The sequence below is a fragment of the Macaca nemestrina genome, chromosome 3 (genome assembly GCF_043159975.1).
Source record: "Macaca nemestrina isolate mMacNem1 chromosome 3, mMacNem.hap1, whole genome shotgun sequence".
In the NCBI taxonomy this organism is placed as follows: domain Eukaryota; kingdom Metazoa; phylum Chordata; class Mammalia; order Primates; family Cercopithecidae; genus Macaca; species Macaca nemestrina.
In genome coordinates this window covers 18,508,286-18,535,031 of record NC_092127.1, presented here as the reverse complement: position 1 = coordinate 18,535,031, position 26,746 = coordinate 18,508,286, and the positions used below count along the sequence as shown (strand labels likewise).

At 37.1% G+C, this 26,746-nt stretch overlaps 1 long non-coding RNA gene across 2 annotated transcripts; it reads right to left on the bottom strand.

Moving 5' to 3' along the window:
- Positions 1–116: 116 nt before the first annotated feature.
- Positions 117–26,533, bottom strand: LOC105466682 (uncharacterized). Of its 2 annotated transcripts, none has more exons than XR_011620484.1 (4): positions 26,318–26,533; positions 19,884–19,967; positions 9,654–9,968; positions 117–564 (listed from the first exon to the last, which is right to left on the bottom strand). It is a non-coding gene; the product is annotated as an uncharacterized lncRNA (long non-coding RNA). The 2 variants fall into 2 exon arrangements; XR_011620483.1 differs by having other exon boundaries at positions 19,884–19,964.
- Positions 26,534–26,746: the final 213 nt, after the last annotated feature.

Here is a 26,746-nt window from a genome sequence, read left to right as displayed (position 1 = left end):
AACATCATGCAAGGATGCCAGTCAGCAGGACTGGTTCCAGAAAAAAAGAAAAACAAATGTTTTTAAACAAGGTTAAGCCTAACTGGTGCTGATATGCTCTTCATTTATTTGACAATGTTATCATCTTTTCTGTATTAATTCATTTGTATTTTCCAAAGAAATTACACAGTACATTAAACTTTGTTTTTCACCACTTGTACTTGATTGGAATAACTTTTCTTAGTACCTGTATTAGTTTTATGTTGCTATGTAACAAATTGCCACAAATGTAGGGTCTTACCACAGCAAAACAATTAGTAACTCAGAGTTTCCATGTGTCAAGAGCAGGCACAGGTTAACTAGATCTCCTGCTCAGGGCATGCCCATGCTGAAATCCAGGTGCTAGTTGGAGCAGTTATCTTACTTGGGCTCAGGATCCTCTTCCCAGTTCATTCCAGTTAGTTGCAGAGTAGGTGCCTTGCAAGTATAGTACTGATGTGTCCATTTTCTTGCTATCTATAGGCCAGGCATTGCTCTTAGCTCCTACAGTATCAATGGTATCAATTCATATAGTCACTACTTCATCTGTGAAAGAAACAAAGAATACAAAGTATGATTTCAACTCGTTAAAAGCAAAGAGTAAATTTAAATTTTTAAATTCCCATTTTAGAGAGCTTAATCTTTAACAGCATAAAGTTTATGATAGAACTTACTATTCCAATGTTAGATAATGTGGACAATGTGTCCTATTGAATTATGTGTTATACCTTTTTCTGACTGTTTTCAAGGTATAGGCCCATTGTTGTGTTTTTCATAGTTGACTTGAAAAGAGAGAAAAAAACATGAGAGTAGAGACCTCATAAGTTCTTCTAGCTGAAGTGACCCAAACTCCAGCACTTTTGGAAGGCTGAAGTTGGTGGATCACCTGAAGTCAGGAGTTCAAGATCAGCCTATTCAACATGGTGAAACCCTGTCTCTACTAAAAAATACAAAAATTAGCCAAGTGTGGTGGCACACACCTGTAATCCCAACTACTTGGGAGGCTGAGGCATAAGAATCACATGAACCCGGAGAATGGAGGTGGCAGTGAGCTGAGATCATTCCCTGCACTCCAGCGTGGGTGACAGAGTGAGACTCTGTCTAAAAAAAAGAAAGAAAGAAAGAAAGAAGAAAGAAAGAAAGAAAGAAAGAAAGAAAGAAAGAAAGAAAGAAAGAAAGAAAGAAAGAAAGCAAAAGAAAGAAAGAAAGAAAGAAAGAAAGCAAAGGAAAGAAAGAAAGAAAGAAAGAAAGAAAGAAAGAAAGAAAGAAAGAAAGAAAGAAAGAAAGAAAGAAAGAAAAGGAAAGAAAGAAAGTTGAAATGACACAAACTCTGCTACCCAAGGATAAGTCTTAGCAATGGCAAGACTTCAGAGGGTAAGCTCACATAGAAGCAGATTAGTTCTAAAGAATCAGGGCTGTAGCTTGCACTAGCCAGGGATTGCAGGAAAGTTTCCACATCTGCTGATACCTTTATAACTTTTACTGATGGACGAATAAAGTACAAAGTGGTTTAATTATCACTTATGTGTGAAGTGAGTCTTAGGACAGTCTGCATAACCCTTAGAAAGAGGCATTCTCAATAATGAGTTTATTGTGAACAAGAAATAGAATAAAAATGTGGGTGACAAGTAAACTATAGAAATGCAACATATTTTATTTATATGAGTTGTGAACTTAAATTTATATGTACTCTTATTCAGTGTGTTCTGTGACATGCTTGTGTAAGATAATCTTTGAAATATACATCCCTCACATCTCTCATCTCTGCCATTTGTTTTTTCTTACAATGGGAAATTCCTTTATCGTGTTTCTTCAATCACCTAAACTTAACTTAAATATAAATACAGGAAAGCGTTAAGGTAGCTACAAAGAAATCAATTGCTTGCTTTTTGTACAAAGAGCTTAGAATAAAAGCCATAATTATAGCCCATTTAATGATTTGAGGAAGGCATTTTCATTCCAACGGAAAAGATACCAGCTTTTAAAACCCCAGCTGCTCAATAGGATTTCTTAGTATTTATAGATCTCTGTTAATGCAACTCCACATACAGAGTCTATAGAACACAAAATGACTGAATTAATGTTACTCCATAAATTTTCTTATTTTTTTAAATACAGAACTTGCCCTAAGTGTTCTAAGTGTCCTCAGTCTTTGACATTGTCGATTACGCCCTTCCTTTGTCTTTATAGTGCATTCTTCCATTTTTCTAAATACATAAGGGCCATTTCTGAATATTTTTCAATAAATGTTACTTTCTTAACATTTAAATATTGATATGCTTTAGAGCCTACCCGTAAGCCCACTCACTCCCTTTATATATCGTCCATCTATGTACTTTTTCTCTTAATTTATATTTCTAGTCACAGTATGTCCCCTGAGGCCCAGACATTTATAATTAATATTACAATGTCTAATAAGCACCTCAAAATCAATATGGCATAAATTAGTTCTTCTCTCATGATTTCCTTCTGAATAAGTGATAATAGAGGCTCATAACTGCTTCTAAGCAAACACTTTTCATTCCCTCTTTCCAGGAAAGCAAACAATTAGCAAATCCTATCCATTCCAGATTTAAAACATTTTTCATGTATGTCTACTTCACTGGATCCTACCCAAATCCAGACCACCAACATCTTTTGTGGTATCTAGTGGACATAGTTGGGCTTTCTACCTTGTGTATTATCTCTACAAAATTCATTCATCATCACACTCTCTAAGATACGGATGTGAGCATGTGACGCATTTATCTAAAATACTTCATTTATTCCCCATTTCCCTTCAAAGTAAAATCCAAAACCTTAGATACGGGAAATAAATGGCAGATAGGAGGCAGGTCTAACCTGCAGCACCCACTCAACCAGAAAGAGCAGAATGTGAAGACTTACATCGTGAACTTTTATTCCAAAAACAGGAACATAGCAGGAAAGCTGAAGGAACGCACAGACCCTTTGAAGGAGGTGGATTGCTCTGCAGGCTCTGTGGGACAACAGAGGAACTGGGACCTGTGAGTCTGTTTGCTTTCTCAACTGAGAGGCTTGCGACCTGGGGCAAGTTCAGAGCTTGGGGCAGCTCACCAGCTACCTGGAAATAAACTCACTGCTGTTCAGGGAGCACGGTGGGAGTGAGACCAGACTTTTGGGCTGTGGGTCACTTAGGAGCTGGGTGAGGTCTGTGGCTGCCAGCTTTCCCCCATTTCCCTGGAGACCTATGTGACACAGAAGAGGAAGACATAGTCCTCTGTGAACACAACTTCATTTGCCTGGGAAACACAACCCTACCCCACAGAAGCCACAACAGCCCTGTCCAAGGAGAGCCTGAGCTCAGACAATGCCTAGCCTTGCCCCTGCCTGATGGTCTTTCTCTACCCTACCTGGTAGCCTAAGACAAAGGACATAATCTCTTGGGAGCTCTGTGGCCCTGGAAAATGCCTGATCCTCCCTCTACTACCACAATTGATGTGCTATTGAAGGTGATACCTCCTGCCTGGAAGCCAGCCAACATAAAACAAATGCATTTAACAAAAATACAGCCAAGGATTCTCACAGAGTCCACTTCACTCTCCTACTACCTCCACCAGGGCAGGTGCTGGTATCCACAGCTGAGAGACCTGAAGACACATCACATTACAGGACTCTTTGCAGACACTCTCCAGTACCAGTCAGGATCCTGGTATCTAGATCCAGATGAGAAATAACAATCACTGCAGTTCGACTCTCAGGAAGCCCCATTCCTAAAGCAAGGGGGAGAGCACCACATCAAGGGAGCACCATGTGGGACAAAAGAATCTGAGCAGTAGCCCTTAATCCCTGGATTTTCTCTCTGACATAGGCTACCAAAATGAGCAGGAACCAGAAAAATAATTCTAGTAATATGACAAAACAAGGTTATTTAACACCACCAGAAGATCACAATGGCTCACCACCAATGAATCCAAACCAAGAAGATGGCTGTAAGTTGCCAGAAAACAATTCAGAAGGTCGATTATTAAGCTAATCAATGAGGCACCAGATAAAGGTGAAGTACAACATAAAGAAACAAAAAAAGAAACACACAAAAAAGACGCAGGATGTGAATAGAAAAATCTCCAGTGAAATAGCATAAATAACAAACAATCACAACTTCTAGAATTGAAGGACACACTTAGAGAATTACAAAACACACTGGAAAGTCTCACCAATAGAATCAAACAAGTAGAAGAAAGAACTTCAGAGCTCGAAGACAAGGCTTTCACATTAAACAAGTCTGACAAAGATAAAGAAAAAAAGAATTAAATGAATAAAGCCTCCAAAAAGTTTAGAAATATGTTAAATGACCAAACCTAAGAATAATTGGTGTACCCAGGAAAGAAGATAAATCTAAGAGTTTGGAAAATATGTTTGAGGGAATAACAGAGGAAAACTTCCCCAGCCTTGCTAGAGATCTAGACATCTTTATACAGGAAGCTCAAAGAATACCTGGGAAATTTATCACAAAAATAGTACTGCTGGGTACATAGTCATCAGGTTATCTAAAGCCAAAATGAAGAAAAGAATTTTAAAAGCTGTGAGGCACAAGGTTCAGGTAACCTATCAAGGAAAACATATCACATTAATGGCAGATTTCTCAGCAGAAACTCAACAAGCTAGAAAGGATTAGGGTACTATCTTTAGCTTCCCTAAACAAAACAATTATCAGCCAAGAATTTTGTATCCAGAAAAACTAACCTTCATAAATAAATATATACTCCTTTTTCAGACAAACAAATGCTGAGAGAATTGCCACTACCAAGAAAGCACTACAAGAGGTGCTAAAAGGAGCTCTAAATCTTGAAACAAATCCTTGCAATACACCAAAATAGAACCTCTTTAAAGCACAAATCTAACAGGACCTATAAGAAGATAACACAATAAAAAACCAAGGTATTCAAGCAACATAAAGCACTATGCATAGAATAGTACCTCACATCTCAATATTAGCATTACATGTAAATGACCTAAATGTTCCACTTAAAAGATACAGAATGGCAAAATGGGTAAGAATTCGCCAACCAAGTATCTGCTGTCTTCAAGAGACTCAACTGACACATAAGGACTCATCAAACTTAAGGCAAAGGTGTGGAAAAAGATATTCTATGCAAATGGACACCAAAAGCAAGCAGGAGTAGCTATTCTTATATCAGACAAAAGAAACTTTAAGGCAACAGCAGTTAGAAAAGACAAAGGGGGACATAATGTGATAATAAAAGGACTAGTCCAATGGAAAATATCACAATCCTAAATATATATGCACCTAACACTGGAGCTTCCAAATTTATAAAACAATTACTGTTAGACCTAAGAAACGAGATGGAGAGCAACACAATAACAGCCGGGGTCTTCAATACTCCACTGACAAAATTGGACAGGTCATCAAGATAGAAGTCAGCAAAGAAACAATGGACTTATCTATACCCTAGAAAAAACTGGACTTAACAGATATTTACAGAATATTCTATACATTCTGTTTATTAGCAGTGGAACATTTTCCAAGATAGACCATATGATAGGCCACAAAACAAATCTCAACAAATTTAAGGAAACAGAAATTATATCAAGTATTCTCTCTGACCACAATGAAATAAATTGGAAATCAACTCCAAAAGAAACCATCAAAACCAGGCAAATACATGAAAATTAGATAACCCACTCCTGAACGATTGTTGGATCAAAACAAAATCAAGATGGGAATTAAAACATTATTTGAACTGAGTGATATGTAACACAACCTATTAAAACCTCTGGGATACAGCAAAAGTAGTGCTAAAAGAAAAGCTCATAACGTTAAATGCCTACATAAAAAAGTCTAAGGTCACACTTAAAGGAACTAGAGAAACAAGAACATACCAAACCCAAACCCAGCAGACGAAAACAAATTCAATGAAGATTAAAGCAGAACTAAATAAAATAGAAACAAACAAAAGAAAAACAAAAGATAAATAGAACAAAAAGCTGGTTATTGAAAAAGATAAATAAAATTGATAGACCGTTAGCAAGATTAACCAATAAAAGAAGAGGGAGGATCCAAATAAGGTCAATTAGAAATAAAATGGGTGATGTGATTAATACAACTGATACCGCAGAAATACAAAAGATCATTCAAGGCTACTATAAACTAGAAAATCTAGAGGAGATGGATAAATTCCTGAAAATATACTCTGAACAGACCAATAACAAGCAACACAATTGAAATAGTAATTAAAAAGTTACCAAGAAAAGAAGTCCAGGACCTGATGAATTCACAGCTGAATTATATCAGGCATTCAAACAAGAATTGATACCAATCCAGTTCTCTCTAAATCATTCTATGAAGCTAGTATCACCCTAACACCAAAACCAGGATAGTACAAAATCAATGTACACAAATCAGTAACTCTGCTATACACCAACATCAGCCAAGCTCAGAATAAAATCAAGAATGCAATCATTTTTACAATAGCTGCAAAAAGAAAAAATAAACTAGGAATATACCTAAATTGGGAGGTAAAATACCTCTACAAGAAAACTACAAAACACTGCTGAAAGAAATCATAGATGACACAAACAAAGGTATACACAATCCATGCTTATGGATGGGTAGAATCAATATTGTGAAAAGGACCATACTGCCAAAAACAATCTACAAATCCCATGCAATTCTAATCAAAATACCACCATGATTCTTCACAGAACCAGAAAAAAAAATCCTAAAATTAATATGGAACCAAAAAAAAAAAAAAAGAGCTTGCATACACAAAGCAAGATTAAGCAAAAAGAACAAATATGAAGGCATCCCATTAACTAACTTCAGACTATACTATAAGGCTATGGCCACCCAAGCAGCATGGTACTAGTAAAAATAGGCATACAGATCAATGGAAAAGAATAGAGAACCCAGAAATAAAGCCAAAAACTTACAGCCAACAGATATTCAACAAAACAAACAAAAACGTAAAGAGGGGAAAGGACACCTGATTCAACAAATGCTGCTGGGATAATTGGCAAACCACATGTAAAAGAATGAAACTGGATTGTCATCTCTCAAGGTATACAAAAATCAACTCAAGATGTATCAAAGACTTAAATCTAAGACCTGAAACCATATAAATCCCAGAAGATAGCATTGGAAAACTCTTTTAGACATTGGCTTAGGCAAAGACTTCATGATCAAGAACCCAAAAGCAAATGCAATAAAAACAAAGACAAATAGATGGGACTTAATTAAACTAAAAATCTTCTTCACAGCAAAAACAGTAATCACCAGAGTAAGCAAACAACCCACAAAGTGGAAGGAAATCTTTGCAATGTATACATCCAACAAAGGACAAATACCCAGAATCTGCAAGGAATTCAGACAAATCAGCAGGAAAAAAACAAACAATCCTGTCTAACAGTGGGCTGAGGACATGCATAGACAATTCTCAAAACAAGGTATAAAAAGGGCCAAAAAAATGAAAAAATACTAAATAACACTAATTATCAGGAAATGCAAATTAAACCCACAATGCAATAGCACCTTACTCTGCAAGAATGGCCATAGTCATACAATCAAAAAAATAATATATGTTGGTGTGGATATGGTGAAAAGGGAACACTTTTAAACTGTTGATGGGAATGTAAACTAGTACAACCACTATGGTAAACAGTGTGGAGAATCCTTAAAGATCTATAAGTACAATTACCACTTGATCCAGTAATCCCACCACTGGTATTTACCAAGATGAAAAGAAGTCATTATCCAAAAAGATACTTGCACATGCATGTTTATAACAGCATAATTCACAGTTGAAAAAATATAGAACCAGCCTGAATAACCATCAATCAATGAGTGGATAAAGAAATTGTGGTATTCATATATACCATGGAATACTACTCAGTCATGCAAAGGTACAAAATAATGGCATTTGTAGACACCTCTACGGAATTGAAGACCATGATTCTAGGTGAAGTAACTCAGAAATGGAAAACCAAACATCGTATGGTCTCACTCATAAGTGGGAGTTAAGCTATGAGGATGCAAAGGCTTAAGAATTATATAATGGACTTTGGGGACTTGGGGGAAAGAGTGGGTGGGGGGTGAGGGATAAAAGAGTACACAATGGATACAGTGTACACTCCTTGAGTGATGGGTGTACCAAAATCTCAGAAATCACTGCTAAAGACCTTACTCATGTAACCAAACATGATCTGTTACCCAAGTATTCATCAAAATAAAAAATGAATATATGAATAAATAAATATTTCAAGGAACTGAAATTTCAGGAACAAAGTTCAAGGGAACTTTTTATAAAACTTAAAGAACTTTCCTGCCTTTTGTTTTGTTGAAGTTGAGTTTAATCTCCTACTGCAATTGTCTTGGATTATATTTCAACAGTTTTGAATAGTCTACTATACCTGTTTATACCTCTATCCAGTGAAATGTTTCCTTTACAGTGGAGAAACATAATAATCTTGTGATGTAGCATAACTGTAGCCACCCCATGATCATGGTAACTATCATGTAGATAGCATGTGCAGACAGCAGACAATCTTCTAAGCTCTCTATACATATTAATAGATTTAATCCCTATAAGGTTAAATTAATCTATTATCCCCTTTAATGGATGAGGAAACCTCGAATATAGGTATACTCAGAACCTGCCTAATATACACATACATTGTTTTTTTAACCAAAGACTTTTTTAGGGCAGTTTAAGGTTCACAGGAAAATTAAGAGGAAGGTAAAGAGATTCCAATGTACCTTCTGCCCTGTATATGCAAAGCCTCCCCATTATCAACATCCCTCATTAGACTGGTACACTTGTACAATTGAAGAACCTACATTGACACATCATAATCACCCAAAATCCATAATTTTACATTAGAATCCACTCTTATTGCTGTAAATTCTATGGATTTGAACACATGCACAGTAACTTATATGCATCATTATAGTATCATACATAGTATATTTGTGCCTGAAAAGTAATCTGTGTTCTGCCTATTCATCTTTCCCTTCATCCAACTACCAACCTCAGGCAATCACTGAACTATTTACTGTCTCCATAATTTTGCCTTTTCTGGAATGTCATATAATTGGAATTGCAGGATGTAGCTTTATATTAGTCCTTTTTGATGTTGTTGTTGCTATAAAGGAATACCTGAGAATGGTGAGTTTATAAAGAAAAGAGTTTTTTTTGGCTTACAATTTTTCAGGCTGTATAAGACGTATGATGCTGGCATCTGCTTCTGGACAGGCCTCAAGGAGCTTACAATAATGGCGGAAGGTGAAGAAGGAGCAGGTGAGTTGCATGGCAGCAAGAGAAGCAGGGGAGGTGCCACACATTTTTAAACAACCAGATTTCATGTGAATACAGAGTGAGAACTCACTCATCACTAAGGGGATGGCACTAAGCCACACATGAGGGATCCATCCCTATGATACAATCACCTCACACCAGGCCCCACCTCCAACACTGAGGATTACATTTCAACATTGGATTAGAAAGAGACAAAAAACTGGACCATATCAAGACTTTTCAGATTGACTTATATCATTTACTAATATGCACCTAAGTTTCCTCCATATCTTTTGTGGCTTGACAGCTCATTTATTTCTAGCATTGAATACTATTTCATAGTATGGATGCAACATAACTTACCTATTCATCTACTAATGGACACCTTGGTTGTTTCCAAGTATTAGGGATTATAAACAAAACTCTTATGATCATGTGTGTGTAGGTTGTTGTGTGAACATAAGTTTTCATCTCACATCACATAGGTAAATACCAAAGAGTTCAATTGCTAGACAATTAGATAAGTGTATGTTTAACTTCGTAAGAAATTGCCAAACTATCTTCCAATGTAGCTGCACCATTTTGCATTTTTCCTAGCAATGAGTGGCAGTTCCTGTTGCTCCACATTCCCATCAGCATTTGATGTTGGTAGTGTTGCACATTTTGGCCATCCAAAAGCTGTGTAACAGACAAAGTATCTCATCGTTAGTTTAATTTTCATGTCCTTGATAACATAAGATGAAGAGCATCTATTCATGTGCCAATTTGACATATGTATATATTCTTACTTATATGAGTGTCTGTTAAGGTCTTTGGCCCATTTTTTAATCAGGTTTTTGTTTTTGTTTTTTATTTTTGAGGCTTAAGAATATTTTGTATTTTGGATAACACTTCTTTATCACGTGTCTTTTGAAAATACTTTTTCCCAATCTGTGGCTTGTCTTCTCATTCCCATGACATCTTTTACAGAGCAGAAGTTTTTATTTTAATGAATCTAACTTACTGATTATTTTCTTCACTGATCCTGCCTTTGGTGTTGTACCTAAAAATTTATTTCTGATTGGGGGCAATGGCTCATGCCTGTAATCCCAGCACTTAAGGAGGCCGAGGCGAGTGGGTCACCTGAGGTCAGGAGTTTAAGACCAGCCTGTCCAAGATGGTTAAACCCCATCTTTACTTAAAAAATACAAAAATGTGCTGGGTATGGTGGTAGATGCCTGTAATCCCAGCTACTCGGGAGGTTGAGGCAGGGGCAATTGCTTGAACCCGGGAGGCAAGGTTGCAGTGGACCAAGATTGCCTCACTGCACTCCAGCCTGGGTGACAGAGCAAAACTCTGTCCCAAACAAAACAAAACAAAACAAAAAACAACAACAAACTTATTTCTAGTGGTTTCTTGGAGGAGGCAAAGCACGATGGCCAAATAGAACCCTCTAGTGATCATTGCACCACAGGAATACCAAATTGAACAAGGATCCACACAAGAAAGAACCTTCATAAGACTCCAAAAAAAAAAAAAAAAAAAAATCAGCTGAGCAATCACAGTATATGATTGTAACATAGTATCAAGGAAAGAGACATTGAAGAGGGTAGGAAAGAGAGCTTAGAGAGCTTTGCACAATATACATCATCCCTCCCTCAACCCCAGGCAGTGCCATGTAGAGAGAGAGAAGCTGTGTACTTGTGGGAGGAAGAGCAAAGTGAGTGTGGGACTTCGCATTGGAACTCAGAGCTCTCACAGCAGAACACAGCAGAGGGCAGATTTCTACCAGCATCTATGGAATGAGCATTTACACCAGCTGGAGGCCAGAGGTAAATCCTCCACCCAAGCAGAAGAAACTCCAGTCCTTGCTTCAATCACCAAATGACTACATTGGGCTGGAACCCAGAATGAATTTGAGTGGCAGTCAGGCCACAAAGACTGAAGCCCTTGTAAAATTCCTGATGTTGCAATGGTCTCAGAGGCAGGAGATGTGAGGTGTGACCCAGTGTGACATCAGCTGTGCTGGTCAAAAAGTTTCTGCATTACCCCTCTTCCAAATCCAGGCCATACAACTCAGGGAGAAACTCCTCCCACTTGGGGAAAGGAGAGGGAAGAGCACAGAGGACTTTGTCTTGCATCTTGGGTATGAGCTCAACCACAGTATAATAAAGCACCAGAGAGATTCCTGAAACCCCCAGTTCCAGGAGTTTGCTCTTGGACAATTTTTTTTAAAACCACTCTGGGCCAGAAGGGAACCTGCCACCCTGATAGGACAAATACAGTCCCAACAGGATTTACCACCCACTACCTCAAGTGGCCCTGAGCCTTGTATGAATATTAGCAGCAGCCAGACAATAGTGGCCACAGGCACTGGGTGAGCCCCAGTTCTGTGCTGGCCTGCAAGGTTTAGGTGCAACATTGTGCAGTTGCAGTCATGGCGGCCACAGGAGGGCCCAGAACACCCTTTCTCTGACTCCAAGCAGCCCAGTGAGGAAACATTCCTTCTGATTGAGGGAAAAAGAGAGAAAACAATGAGAGACTTTGCCTGGTAACTCAGATAATTTGCCTTTATGGTCCTCAAGTCCACTAAGGCTGTGCACTTAGGGGGTCTGTGGGAGTTGCAGTGTTCCTGGGCTAAGGAAGGTCTCTAGTGCTGGAACAGCTGCAAAGGCTTAGGTCACAACACTCAATTCCCTTTGAATTCTTGGAAAGGCTTCTCAAAGAGGACAAGTACAAAGAAGCTAAGACTGTGAAGATTCAATAAATACCCAACTCTTCAATACCAGACATTGACAAATGTTCACAAGAATCAAGTATATCAGTAAAACATTACCTCACCAATGCACTAAATAAGGCACCAGTGACCAGTCCTGGAATGATGGAAATATGTGACCACTCAGATAAAAAGTTCAAAATAACTGTCTTGAGCAAGTTCAATGAATTTCAACATATTGCAGAGAAGAATTTCAGAATTTCATCAGAGAAATTTAACAAAGAGACTAAAATAGTTTTTAAAATCAAGCAGCAATTCTGGGAGTCAAAATGTTCAACTGGGAAAATGAAAATAAAATGCATGAAAGTCTTTCAACAGCAGAATTGATCAAACAGAAGAAAGAATTAATGAGCTCAAAGACAGGCTGTGTGACAATATTCAGTTAGAGAAGACCAAAAAAAGAAAAAAAATTACAAAGGATTAAACATGTCCGAAAGATCTACAAAATAGCCTCAAAAGGGCAAATCTAAAAGTTACTTGCCTTAAAGAGGCTGCAGGAAGAGAGATACAGATATGTTGCGGGAAGTCAGGGACCCCAAATGGAGGGACTGGCTGGAACCACAGCAGAGCAACTTTTTGTGAAGATTTCATCTTAATATGGACATTTATCAGTTCTCAAATAATACTTTTACAGTTTCTTATGCCTGTCTTTACTTTAATCTCTTAATCCTGTTATGTTCGTAAGCTGAGGATGTACGTCACCTCAGGACCACTGTGATAATTGTGTTAACTGTACAAATTGATTGCAAAACATGTGTGTTTGAACAATATGAAATCAGTGCACCTTGAAAAAGAACAGAATAATAGCAAATTTTAGGGAACAAGAGAAGACAACCACAAGGTCTGACTGCCTATGGAGTCAGGTAAAAAGAGCCATATTTTCTTTTTGCAGAGAGCCTGTAAATGGACGTGCAAGTAGGAAAGATATCAGTAAATTCTTTTCCTAGCAAGGAATATTAATATTAATACCCTGGAAAAGGAATTCATTCCTGGGGGGGAGGTCTATAAACAGCGGCTCTGGGAATGTCTGTCTTATGTGGTTGAGATAAGGACTGAGATACGCCCTGGTCTCCTTCAGTACCCTCAGGCTTATTAGGGTGAGGAAAAACTCCACCTTGTTAAATTTGTGGTCAGACTGGTTCTCTGCTCTTGAACCCTGTTTTCTGTTGTTTAAGATGTTTATCAAGACAATACATGCACCGCTGAACATAGACACTTATCAGTGGTTCTGATTTTGCCCTTTGCCCTGTGATCTTTGTTGAACTCTTATCAGTGGTTCTGCTTTTGCCCTTTGTCCTGTTCCCTCAGAAGTTTGTGATCTTTTTTAGACTCTTATTAGTGGTTCTATTTTTTGCCCTTTGAAACATGTGATCTTTGTACCTACTCCCTGTTCTTACACCCCCTCCCCTTTTGAAACCCTTAATAAAAACTTGCTGGTCTGAGACTCAAGTAGGCATCACAGTCCCACTAATAGGTGATGTCACCCTGGCGACCCAGCTGTAAAATTCCTCTCTTTGTGCTGTCTCTCTTTATTTATCAGTGAGGACACTTATGGAAAATAGAAACAATGTATGTTTAAATATTGGGGATGGTTCCCCCAATAGAGATAGATCAGGGTAGAAAATTTATTCAAAGAAATAATAACAGAGAGCTTTCCAAAACTAGAAAAAGACATTAATATCCACGTACAACAAGGACAAAGTATACCAGGCAGATTAAACCCAAATAAGACTACCTCAAGGTATATAATAAAGTTAAGAAGTTGGGTTCAAGATGGCTGATCAGATGTAGCTATAGTGCACCACTATCATGGAGAGGAAACAAAGTGTTGAGAAAATAGTGGCTCTTCAAGTTGCCCATCTTGGAGACCACATCAGTATTCATCAAAGAAGTAAGAGGATCCACAGAGAACAGAGAGGAGCAAAGCCACACAGCTGCCCACCTGGCACTGGCTTGGAGCTGAGAGAAGCACCCTAACATGGGGAAAGGGTGAGTGAATGAAAGCCACTGGGGATCCACATTTTCCATGAAGACTTTAGCAAATCTGAGCATGGGAAAGAGAGAAGAACCCTCTTGAGCCCCACAGACCTCTAGACTGACTCAGAGAACCTTCTGGAGTTTTTAAAAAGGTACTGCTCAGGCCCATGTGGAGCCCAGCAAGCCTGATATGCCTATGCAGCCCAGTGCCAGCTGCCATGGCCCTGATAGAGGCCACAGTTGCAGTCTGAGGAGCGGTCAGTCTGACTCACTTCTCCAGCCCCTCCAAGCTTAGGCTCAACTGAGCTTGAGCTTGCTGCACAGCAACCCACACCCACCTAAATCCTGCAGGTGGGCACACATCTGCACTGCTCCGAGAGTAGACCACATGACCCCCCAACCCACACTGCTCTGGGACAGGCAAGGCCAGCTACTTTGAGCTTCCAACATAGTGACCCATTGCTGCCTGAACTCTACGGATGGGCCCAGCTCTACATTCCCCTAGGAACTACAGTGAAGGTAGACCATGTGACCCTCCACCTCGGTTGCTCTGAGCCACACAAGGCTAACTGGTTTGGATTTCCAGCACAGTGGAAATCATTGTGATGGGTCACAGCTCTGTATTCCTCTGCCACAAAATTCCCAGAGATAACATACAATATTTGGTATCTTTGCATGTTCTCAGCAATGAAGTTCACCATTGTTTTGGTGGGAGAGAAGTACAAGCATGCAATGCACCCCACAGCCACCAGTCTTCATTACCCCCGGTGAAATGTACTGCTTTCTCCAGTGAAAAGCACACAGCACAGTCACCCAGCTCCCTCCCAAACATTTCAGCTTTGGCCCAGAATATTTTTGAAAACCCAGTGCCCATAGGCCTGTGATGTTCCCTGGGGGTCCTACCACCTAACTGTTCTGCTTTCCCCTGTCTGAGAGTTTGGCTGCTTATCCAGTGACCAGACTGATCCCCTCACCATAGCCAGCACCTGAACTTTGGTTTAATCTGACCCTATTCCAGCCTATTTAGGACTCAGCATGTGCACTCAGCATAAATGCACAGTGGTGTATTTATAAACCTGGGAACTCAGAAACTACCTGCCTCTTTCTGAATCTCCTGGCACCTGACCAATTCCCTCAGGGCCTGAGGTGAGGCTATCCCAACTATCCTACACCACCATGACCAATACCCACATGCACAAGCCCAAAGGTGGAGTCATCCCTTTTGAAAAAACAACAGTTACTGCCACATAAGAGAACAGGTGAGCCTTAAAGCTATCTGTATTAGCTTGACTGACAAGGTTATGCACTAAAACCACACCCACAGAGAGTCGCAAAACTGGCATTTCCTGTGACCCTCAACCATATTGCAGTCTGGAGATAGATTACAGTGAATTAGGAGTGAAGAATCCTGGACCAGGGGTCTTGGAGGAAAACAGATTAGATTCCTGCCTACCTAGGACAGGGAGCAGATACAGCGTTCTCACTGCACTACCGCAGACAACTCAACGCATTTCACCAGGAGCTTCTCCCAGCAACTCTCATCAAGGCTGGTGCCTACACTCATCACTGGAATATTTGTGGGCAAGCCAGGGGCTTCCAGCACTGCCCAGCTGTGTCCTGCCACCCGCATGAAACAAGTAGCTCAGAACAACAGGCACTCCACTGTCCAACTCTTCACCTGAAACAACAGAGAGTGCCTCACAGTAAACAAACGTCAGGCACATATTCACCTGCTTGTGTAATAGATGGCTTATACTTGTAAACATCATCTACTAGTCTATAGGTCAAATTGCACAACCTAACACAAAACTTGCTGACAGAAGTGCATACGAATATAGAAGCAAAATGAAAAGACACTACCTAACACAACCCTCACTTAGCAAATGAGAAGGAACCAGCACAATAATTCTGTCACTAAAAATATAAATGCTGAGTCATCATCAAAGGCTAACTCTAGCTCTTCAGCAATCATCTCTAACCAAAAAAAGGAACCAGAGAAATGACAGATAGAGAATTCAAAGCACAGATTGCAGAGAAACTCAATGAACTCCAAGATAAGGTTGAAAATCAACACAAGGAAACCTGTAAAGCAATCCATGAAATGAAGAGGCAAATATCTTAAAAAGAAATCAGTCAGAGCTATTGGAACCAAAAAACTCACAAGTAATTTCAAATACAATAGAAAACTACAAAAAACCCAATATACTAAACCAAATGAAAAAAAGAATTTCAGGGTTTTCAAACTCATCTAGCCAAACAAAAATACAGATTTTTTTTTAATGAACAAAGAATCTTAGTAATATTCTTCGGGCTGATGCAAAGTGTCAAAACCTGTGAACTACTGGCATTCCTGACAGAGAAGGAGAAATAGTAAATAACCTGGAAAACATTTCAGGGAAAAATTTAAGATCATTCCCTTAATTTTGCTAGAGAGGTACATATCAGGATACAAGAAATCCAAAGGCCTGCCTAACAATCACCAAGGTGTATACATACCAGATTATCTCAGATAAATGCTAAAGAAAAACATATTGAAGACAGCTAGAGAAAAAGGTCAAACAGCATACAAAGGGCACCCATTAGGCTAACAGCGGACTTCTCAGGACAAATTCTCAACCCAGAAGAGACTGGGGCCGTATTTTCAACATTTTTAACGAAAATGAACTCCAATGAAGAATTTCATACACGAGAAAAACTAAGCTTCCTGAGCAATGGATAAATAAAATATTTCTGATAACCAATTGCTAATGGAATTCATTACTAGACCAGCCTTACAAGAGATCCTTAAGGGAATTCTAAACACATAGATGAAATAACAACATTGGCTGCCACAAAACCACACCTAAGTACATAGCACACAGACCCTTTAAAGAAACTATAAAATAACTACAAAACAACCAGTTAATAACTTCATGATAGAATCAAAATTTCAAATATCAATATTAACTTTGGATGAAAAGGGTCTAAAAAAACCACTTGAAAGACAGAGTAAGTAGTAAGTTGGATTAAAAACAAGACCCATTGTCTGCTGCCTTCAAGAGATTTTTCTCACATGTGATGACATTAATAGACTAAAAGTAAAGAGTTGAAGAAAGATGGATCATTCAAAAAGAAAACAAAAAGAGCAGAGGCTCTATTCTTAAATCAGATAAAATAAAACTTAAGCCAACAACATTAAAAAAACAAAAGACGGATACTACATAATAATAAAAGATTCAATCCAACAAGATGACTCAACTATTCTAAATTCGTAATGCAGTCAACGTTGGAGCACATGGATATAATAAAACAAATACTTCCAGACCTACAAAAAGACTTATATAGCCACAAATTAATAGTGAAGAACTTTAACACCCCACTGACAGTGTTTGACAGATCATGGCAGACAACTAACAAATAAATCTGGGGCTTAAATCTGACACTTAACCAATTGGACCTAGTAGACAACCACAGAATCTACCACTCATCATACATAGAATATATATTCTTCACATTTGCACACAGAATATACTCTTAAGATTGACCAAATGCTTGCCCATAAAGCAAGTCTTAATAAATTCACCGAAATCAAAGTCATACCAATCATATTTTCAGACTACAGTGGAATAGAAATAGAAATGATTACAGAAAAGATATCTCAAAAGCACAAAATTACATAAAAATTAAACAATTTACTCCTGAATGATATTTGGGTAAAAGATGAAATTTAGGCAGAAATTTAAAAATTCCTCAAAATAAATGAAAACAGAGAAATATCAAAATTTCTGGGAAACAGACAAAACAGTGTAAAGAGGAAACTTAAAGCACTAAACACCTACATCAATAAGTTAGAAAGATCTCAAATAAACAATCTAACATCATACTTGAAGGAAGTAGAAAAACAACAACAAAGGAAGCCCGAAAATAGCAGAAGAAAAGAAATAACCAAAACCAGAGCCATGGTGAACAAAATTGAGACTCAAAAATTCATAAAAAGGATTAAGAAAACCAAAAATTAACTCAAGATGGATTAAAAACTAAAATGTAAAACCTAAACCTATAAAAATTCTAGAATAAAACCTAGGAAATACCATTCTGGACATCACCCTTGATGTCTTTAGAGGCTATGATAAGCAACTATATGTGAATAAACTGGAAAACCTAGAAAAAATGTATAAATTCCTAGACACATACAACTTGCCACGGTTGAACCATGAAGAAATCCAAAATAACGAGACAGAAGTAGTGACAAAAAGTATTCCTTTGAAGTTAAGTCAAGGACCTAATGTTATCACTGATGAATTTGACCCCAAATTTAAAGAATCAATAATAAACCTACTGAAACTATCCAAACATGGAGGAGGAAGGAGTACTTCCAAAGTAATCCTTTGAAGCCAACATCACCCTGACACCAAAACCAGACAAAAACCTACAGCAACAACAAAAAGAAAACTACAGGCCAATATCTCTGATGAGCAAGGTTATAAAACTTCTCCAGAACATACTAGCGAACTGAATTCAACAACACATTAAAAAGATTATTCATCGGCCGGGCGCGGTGGCTCAAGCCTGTAATCCCAGCACTTTGGGAGGCCGAGGCGGGCGGATCACGAGGTCAGGAGATCGAGACCATCCTGGCTGACACGGTGAAACCCCGTCTCTACTAAAAAATACAAAAAACTAGCCGGGCGAGGTGGCGGGCGCCTGTAGTCCCAGCTACTCGGGAGGCTGAGGCAGGAGAATGGCGTGAACCCGGGAGGCGGAGCTTGCAGTGAGCTGAGATCTGGCCACTGCACTCCAGCCTGGGCGGCAGAGCGAGACTCCGTCTCAAAAAAAAAAAAAAAAAAAAAAAAAAAGATTATTCATCATGATCAAGTAGGATTCATCCCAGAGATGCAAGTATGGTTCAACCTATGTAACTCAATGTGATACATCATACTACATATCAGAATTTTTGCCTTCATTAAATAATATTCTCAGGTAGAGTAACATAAAGGTTGTGATTATTCGATGGTCCACTGATTGTGTCAGCGGAAAAGTCACTGAGGTCTCTATAAGAACGGTTAAGTGGAGAGGTAGAGATCAAAAACCAAAATCAGATTAGAAACCTAAAGACTAAAGAAAATAAGAAAACATGGCTATGCTACTAAAATAATGAAAAATTGAGATAATTAATGATGTCCTGCTGCTGGAATTTAATAGCTTAGGGAAAGAGTCCTGCAGCTCTCAGTTTAACACCTCCTTTGTCTTTTGTTCATCTTCGAGAAAATATCATTTCAAAGGATAACAGGTTTTAAAACAAAACAAAATTAATTAATTCTTTGTTCATAATATACACTCAAGACATTTTTTAAGAGGATTATTATTATGTGAAAAAAATCAACTGAACTAAAGCCATCATTTTGAACAATGATAAAGATATCATGATAAAAATCTCAACAAATTCTGAATGATTGACTGCCCTCTTTCCATGTTTGCTGGCTAGGTCTATAACCTACATCATCCAAATTGATCAAAATCATGCTAAACATAAGATAAGTTATGAATTTCAGCTCCGACAGCCACGTTGAGTTACAGAAATATTCTGCAAATATGTAAGTTCATACGTTCATACTTAGATGATCTCAGGCCTTCTGGTGACCTTGGAGCATGACCGTATAAATTGTACAAAAACTGGTCGTGTTTGAAATACAGCAATATATAAAGTTTGGTCTTCATATTTATATTTATATAACAGCAAAAAAAGAGTACTTGAATTGTTTGAGACATGAAAGGAAAAGACACAAGACAAAAAGATCAAGGAATTATGATAGAATATGTGAGATATCTAAGTCTAAAAAGTCAGATACATGAAATACTTAACCAATAATTTAAAGACTCACAGTGCTTTCTGCCTGAATCCTGACACATCTATGGCTCTAGGATTCTTATATATCCTGCACACGATGGTTCACTCCTTACACCTGCTTTTTAGATAAAGAAAATGAGTCATTTTTATACTTTGCTCATTATTATACTACTAGCCTTGTTGTCCATAACCACATCAGAGTCTCCTGCAACTTCACTCTAATTTTCTCAAGTATTTCTTTATTATTCATACAAAGCATGCTTTTTACAGCAGAATTTAATACTAGAATATACATTTTATGAGTGTATATATAGTATATATGAATATATGTATATATGTAGTATCTTGTGTGAAGAAAAAACATTTTTCTTCAATTAAAATACTTATTTTTCTGAATACAATGACCTTGAACAATATTTTTGCTTGATTTTTAAAAAAGATAAGGTGTTTAAAATATATAGACTCTTAAAATTTTTGCAAATGTTGCAAATGTCTTACAGGCTTACTGTAGACATAAATCAGTTAAAGGTCAACAAATATTATGCTAATGTATGTCATTTGTTTAGGCCAGTGATTGATGATGAGTATATCTATAAGAAAGCTGCAAATTTGTTGTCTCTCCAAAGATACATGTTTTTAAAACGATTTTAAAATCCCAGCCAGAATATTCCAAAGTTCACTTTCCTTTTTCTCTAAAATTAGACTGGCAGCAAACATTGATGTGAGTTACAGAGCCTGACATCTAATTAACACAGTCTTTACAGGTTTAATGAGCAGTGATAAATTTCTATCCTTTCTTTGGCACATTTTAATTAGTTGTAATTATCAGTGGAGTGACCTGAAAAGATTGTTGTCCCACAAAATCACGGTAAATTTGTATAATTTATATTTGCAGGGACAGAATATGTTTTTATGACCTGAAAAACCAAAAGGTTATTTAAGCCATTATAGTAGTCATATAAAATCTTACCTAAATCTCAGATAACTAAAACATTGGACATTCATATTTTACCAACATCAGGTGAGATGCTTCATAAATACATTTATCAAGATCATTTCTCCAGAGAGTTGTTCTTTGCAACTGTGTGCAACCTGAACTCAGATATTTATACATATATATATATAAACAGTTTGGTATTTAGATTTCTATTTTTATAACAGCAAAAAAGATTACCTAAATTGTTTTAGACATAAGAGGAAAGGACATAAGACAAAAGTCTAATGAATTATGATAGAATATGTGTGATATCTAGATATATATGTGTGTATATATATACACACATACACACACACACATATATATGCTATGTTCCTCTTATTAGTAAGGAAAACTATATAAACCTATATACATTTCCTATAATTCTTAATATTATTTTAAAGAATGATATGATATGCTTTAAGGAACAGAATACAAGAAAAGTCTTCAATATTCATTAGGAATAAAATGTAAAACAAGGCAGATATTCTCCTTAATGTTATAAAGATTCTTTTGTAGCAGAAGAGAAAAACAAACAATTCTCACAAATGCCAACATTCGGAAGACGCCAGGTGCACACAATGGGAAAACCTATATTACAACTGAAGGATCAATGAAGACTCTGAAGAGTGATTATGATTATTGTGATGATGATGATATAAAAAATAATCATTAACACTCTCTTTGTGGTTACTTATTGCTGGACATTGTTATAACAGTTTACACGGTTCTTTAATAACTGATAATTTTTAGGTATGGGAGAACTAGTCATTTGAATTTTCCCATATAAGGTAAAGTTGCAGAGACCACGGAAACTCTAGTGGATAGCAGATTATATTCAGAAATTCACATTTGGTAGAATACCCCTAAAATATACATTCAATCACTTTCAAAAGGAGAAGGGGTTTATTTTGGCCATCCTTTAACATTTCTGCGTTTCAAACATCTTTTAATGCCTACTAAATACCCTCAATATCAAGATTGAACCAAAGCTCCATTTCCTACAACTTTCAACTTGTGCCCTGTTTCCTACACTACGAGCTACTTTGAACTGTCATCTTTACAAAGGAATTAGTATCCCAGTCACCTTAGGGCAGTTGTATAAGCTTCCTATCCTCCTAGGCTTTCTTCAGAGCAGGATCCTGCAATTACATATCTGCCATTGTCAATTCGACATATGTATTTTGTACCCATGAAATGTCTTCCTCAATCATTTCTGTAATTGTTTCTGTGAGATGTTATAGTGGATTTTATTATATAAATATGGCTGTGGCATAGCTTTCATTGTGCAAGTTAATATATAATGGAACCTTGATATTGTTCCCCAAAATCCTTATATATGTACTGCATTTGAATGAGCAGGGTGTGACATGACTCACTTGTAACCAGTAGAATGCAGCAGAAGTTACACTGCGTGCTTTCTGATAACAGTTAGAAAAAGCAATGCAAATTATGCCTTGCTTGCTGGAACACTCTGTTTGAAGCCTTGAGCCAGTTGTATAAGCGTTATGACTACCCTGAGGCTAACAGGCCAAATAGTTCATCTGGAAAGTTCGCATAGAGAGGTCCCGTGACCACATTAAGGGAGAGAAATGCCTGCCTAGCCATTATTAGCTCTAGCGCCAGTCACCATGTGATTGCAATTGCACATGAGAACCTGACCCAAAACTGCCCAGCCTGGTCCATCCTAAATTCCTACCATGCAGAAGCTGGAAGTGATAATAAGTCAATTGTTTTAAGCTAATAAGTTTTGACATTATTTGTTACTTAGCAATAGATAAATACAAAGAAATTGTTGTATTACATTTTATAACAGGCTGTGATGTTCTGTCCAAGTGTTCCTGGGGTCCTTTATATATTGCAGGGCCATTTTCCCACTCTTTCTACTTTTCTTTACTTCTCAGTATTATTGCCTAATAGAAATCTTCTTTTAAAGCTGTCTTTAAATGTGAACACTAAGAGGAGGATATTATAGTTGCCAGCTACTGTCTTGATTCAATTTCCGGTAGATTCTAAGCATATTCCTGAAAATCGAAGGCCTTCATGGCCCAATCCTTGCTTGGCTGTTGTAATGCACTGTGGCTTCTGACAAGTCATTTAACATCTGTGGAACATCTTTTTCCTCAGCAAAAAGATAATAACACTTGCTTATCGCACAGCGGTATTGTATGGTTTACATAGGGTTGCTCTCTGAAAATATGAAACACTATAATTTCAAGATAATATTATAAACATACTACCCCATTTTCATTTCTGACCAGATGGAGTGGGACCTATGGGGATTTGGCATCTAGTGTTCAAAGTTTTCACCATTTAAATTGTCACCTTACAACCTACTATGTTCCTTACTACCCATTTAAATACTAAAAGAAAAAAAATGGCTAAATGAAAATCCATGTGATATCCTGAAATGGGTGCTCTTTTAGGTTTCATTTTCCTAACTTTTCAGGACATTTGCAAAGTTTTATGACGTTTTAACAGTCCCAATCTATCTTGGATCTGCAAGAGAATTTTTTCTCTACTGTACTTCTAAGCAGTCCATATCAGGGAACAATTTGCTATGGAAATCTAAGGTCCTGGTTAAGTTTTAGTCAAATTGTCTTTAAAAAAAATCACATTAATAATTAACGCTTCATTGGTTATTGATATACATTATTTGGCTCAAAAATGTATTTCTATTAAAGAGTCTTGGATTATCTATACAGATTTTTTTTTTAAATAAGGACTTAGCATAAGGTAAATTAGTTCCCATTTATTTATTTATTTTTATTTTTTGAGATGGAGTCTTGCCCTGTTTCCCACTCTGGAGTGTAGTGGCATGATCATAGCTCACTGCAGCCTCGAATTCCTCAAGTGATGCTCCCACTTCAGCCTCTTGAGTAGCTGGGACTGCAGGTACACACTACCATGCCTGGCTAATTTAAACATTATTTAAAGACAAAGTGTCACTGTGTTGTCCATGTTGGTCTCAAACTCCTGGGCTCAACTGATAAACTCCTTCCTACCTTGGCCTCTCAAAGTGCTGGATTGACAGGCACCATTTCATTTTAGGATAGTGCACATCATGGATGGAACACATAAGAAATACTGAAAATAGTGGTTTAATATAGTTTAACCAAACATTTGTTTTAATATAATTTGGCCAATATTAAGGGAAGGGGAATTAATCCATGCCTTTATTGTATTTCAAACCTGTAATTAATTTAAATAACAATATCAACTAAATGTAGCAGTGTTTAAACTGAGCTGACTATGCCCCCATACCTACACAGGTGCTAAAGATAAAACAGAAATGTAAAATTGTCTTTTAAATCAGAAAGTTAATTTCATGTATTTTGTCATTAAGACATGTATAGTTACAAAGAGTGAGAGTTCAACCTTTTTTTTCCTAATACACAATGCCCATATTGGCTAATAAATAACCCATCCTTGGACCTGGGTATTTATAGGAAAATTAGACTATTTAGATTTGACTCATTTGACAGTTGAGTGTGGTTAATGTCTCTTGTGTTCCATAATGTATTTTGTATCAGTTTCATCCCAAATCTGAACTCTCTCCACAAGAAGTATTAAGACACATGTGGAATGCACTGAAATTTACCTAATAATCTACAAAAAAAAAAAAAAAAAAAAAAAAAAAACCAGCAGGATTCAGCATAGCTTCTGCTTATTTGTTTCTCTAAAAAAATGTAATGTCTTTTGTTATTTTATAAACTAAAATATCCTGGCCATGGCTCAAGACTCCCCAAGCAGGCAACCTGCCATCTTCTGCTGACAGCTGCAGGAGAAGCTTGGTGTCCTCCATCTGTCACCAAATTTCCTCTACCTACTGCTGCTGTTCTACCATCACCAATCCGTGGACGATGGAGCTTCTACCTATGGGGTACCTCAGCACTTTTCTTTAAGACTAAGCCAGAAATCCAGTCCTCTGAAATGGACATTATGTCACAGAAGACTTTCACAGTTGGAGTTGGAACTTGAGAAACAGGATTAGGCGACAGCTACATATGGCCCTCAGTATGACAGGAAGCTCTGCATCCTGAGGAAAACCAAACACATTGCCTAATCCCATACTACCATACTCTTCATACAAACCATAAATTCTGGCTCTCATAATTCAAATCTACATTAACCACTGAATAAACAGAAGTCCCAATTTTTAATGAAGAAAATCCTACATTAACTGCCATTACTATCCAATTTAGACTCCTCTTAACACACCTAAACAAAGAATCAAAATCCCATTGCAAATTTCAGAAAAAAGTTTATATCCTAAAGATTGAGTTATGAAGTAGGATGATAAAGTCAAGGGATTCTTCATCTTGTTACAGGGTAACTGGAATCCACACAGTTTATCTACGAGGTATTATTTGTGATTATTCTCAGTAAAGTAAGTAATTTGAAGCTAGGCATTGAATGAAAAATAAGAGCTTAACTGTTTCAGTACTATGGGTTTAGAAATCTAAGGATGCTAATGCATATCAAAATAATTAGTAAATAAAATTATACCTTAATTGGATTCAACATAGATTGGAAATCTTTTTAATTTTAGCATTTTTATTAAAGCAATGATCAACACTTTAATTTGAACCTGGGGGTATTTGCAACACATGGAGTGAACACATGAAAAAATACTGGAAATAATATATTAATATAATTTAACCAAACATTGTTTTAATACAATTTGACAAATATTAAGGAAAGAGGAATTAATCCATATCTTTATTGTATTTCAAATATGTAATTCATTTTAATGGCAACATCGTCTAAATTTAGCAATGTGTAAATGGGGCTTACTATGTTCCCAGGACCATACAAGACCTTAAAATAAAACAGAGATGTAAAATTCTCAATGTTACATATGAAGCAACTCCCATTTTTATCAACTCTGTATTTATAAATCATTCTGTCATTTACAGTATAAATTTGAAATCATGGTTATGCCTCTCTAAGTCCTACTGGCTATGGAGTTATAAAACTAAACTCCAAAATACTGCAGAATGCTGTACAATAAGATATTTACACAATACTGTGCAAATAACATTTGAAAAATATATCATATTTTTTGATATGGAGTAAGTTCTATATATATGTTTGTAACACACAACATATATATACACACATACATATACATACACATACTTTTCTAGAGAATAAAGTAAATGAATAGTGAACTAAAAATAAAATGTAGGGCTTCCTCACTGTCAGTCACACTTTCAGTGAAAATTAGACTGTCAATTTAGGGACAAGCGTCCTGGAAACATTAGTTTTGAATACAACTAACTACAGTTTTATCAGAATAACATCAAATACATGAGAATATTTAAGCATTTGGCTATTTAGTTTAAAGATCACAGTGGAAGAAGCTATGACATTACATTCATTGCTGAAATATTTCTTGGTTCTTTAAAAAATAATGTTTTCTATATTTTAGTATTATTCATTAATTTGAGTAGTAAATCTCTAACATTCAAAGAGAATAAACTCATTACCCGAAATATATTCAGTAAAATTTGTTATATTTCATTTTGCAGTATTTTCCATTTCTACGTGTTCTTCTAGCCAACCTTCAAAATGTTAATCCCAGTGTCTCCTCCTGGATTTGTTTTCTAATCTGTATTTCCCACTAAACTATAAGATACAAAAGAGCGGGGCTCATTTTATCTTCTAAATCTGGCTCAAAGCCTGGCCTTATTAAGTATTCAACAGGCCGGGCGCGGTGGCTCAAGCCTGTAATCCCAGCACTTTGGGAGGCCGAGACGGGCGGATTGTGAGGTCAGCAGATCGAGACCATCCTGGCTAACACGGTGAAACTCCATCTCTACTAAAAAATACAAAAAACTAGCCGGGCGAGGTGGCGGGCGCCTGTAGTCCCAGCTACTCGGGAGGCCGAGGCAGGAGAATGGCGTGAACCTGGGAGG